The sequence below is a fragment of the Mesocricetus auratus genome, unplaced genomic scaffold (assembly GCF_017639785.1).
Source record: "Mesocricetus auratus isolate SY011 unplaced genomic scaffold, BCM_Maur_2.0 Super-Scaffold_6730, whole genome shotgun sequence".
Classification (NCBI taxonomy): Eukaryota; Metazoa; Chordata; class Mammalia; order Rodentia; family Cricetidae; genus Mesocricetus; species Mesocricetus auratus.
The window spans coordinates 11,446,696-11,448,502 of NW_024429184.1; positions in this window are offsets into that span (position 1 = coordinate 11,446,696).

A 1,807-nucleotide genomic window follows, 5' to 3' on the forward strand; every position below is an offset into this window, starting at 1 on the left:
ACAGCTACTAAAATGCACTTGATTATAAACGCTGCTGCATTAATCCAACTTATATAGTTTGAAAATGCTTTGACTTCAAAATTTAAGTCTAAGGACAGGTTACTTTGGAAAAAAGGTTTTGTTCTTATTTCCACAGAAGGTGAAAGGCTGTGGATTCCTTCCAGAATAATATTGTTTGATCAAGCAAGACTCCCTGAAGCAATGGCCCAGCTGATCCAGCATCCAAAACAGCTGAGATGATACAGCCTTGCAGACTCGACAGCCATGATTAGGCCAGGTTTCTGTGTTTTCTCACAATCTCCAATGGTATTCACAAAGCCTCCAACCAGGAAGAAGCAGTTTGGGATGAAGGATTCCCAAATTTCCAAATATTGTTTATAAATGTTTGTTTTCATTTAAATGGGTTTGGTTATAAATGGTTAAGGATCACAACTAATCTGTTTCTAAGGAAAAAAGGAAATATATAGAAATGAATACATTGATATGGATTTTGGCTTATTGATACAAATTTAAGATCAATTTTGTTACATGTATATTTCTCCTCTTGTTTGGGCATTGTGTTTGTATAGCTCATTTAAGAATGTAATGTATAGCTAAGTACAGATTATAGATAGTTACCTATAATAGTCAAAACTTACATAGGTTTTCTAGATATTTAGAGATATATTTCAAATGGATAGGCATTCTTCAAACCTTTCAAAGACCTTCGTGAAATGGCATTTAAAATGGCTTAGGGGTTTTCATGACAGCAAGACACAGCTGTTCCTGGCAACCAATTACTTCAGGGAGGAAGATTGGCCTCGAAGAAACTAATTATGGAGTTTGTCTTCAACATGGCAGAAATAGCCATTTGGGCAAGCAACTGCTCTTGCCTGGACTGTTTGACTGTACATGGTGGACATGCAGGATACACAGGAAAGTGACTGCTGAACTTGGACAGTCCTTCAGGGTTCCTGCTTCATGGAAGAGTCTGCCAGACTTTCTGCAGGACACAGAAAAATGACTGGCAACCTGCCAATGCAGGCAAACAGTTTAAGATTTCCTACTTCACTGAGAACTTTGCCAGATACACTAGGCTTGTAGGCTGAAGATGGATGCCCCAACGTTACAGATGAACTTTGGGTGACTGTCCATTTAGCAAGATGTCTCTGTCAATTCTAGTGTTTATATATTATCTTTCTGAGGTCTTTGATGGATTTGAAGAGAGGTAGTTATGGTTATGGTTTTCCTTAGTTATGATAAAAGATAAGTTACATATAAGACTTTAGACTCACAAAGATAGGATAGATGATAGAATATTTTCTTTAAACCTTACTAAATGTTAATGGAACAAATATTGTAACTACAGTTCTTACTTAATAACTGTTTTGTTATATATAAAATGACCATGTTAAAGCTAAAACCTTTCTTTTTATTTAGACAGAAAAGAGAACAGCTAGATGCTGGACATATTGAGGAATCAACTAGTGCATGAAATTCACCTGTTTTTGTTGTCAAGAAGAAGTCTGGTAAGTGGAGAATGGTTACTGATCTTAGAGCCATCAACAAGGTAATTCAGCCTATGGGGTCTCTACAACCGGGGATGCCGTTACCTTCTCTAATTCCTAAGGATTGGCCAATTATAGTTATAGACTTAAAAGATTGTTTCTTCACCATACCATTACAAGAAAACGACAGAGAAAAGTTCGCCTTCACGGTACTACCTATAATAATTCCCATCCGGTACAGAGATTCCAGTGGAAGGTACTACCTCAAGGTATTTTAAACAGTCCAACTTTGTGTCAATATTTTGTGAATAAACCTCTAG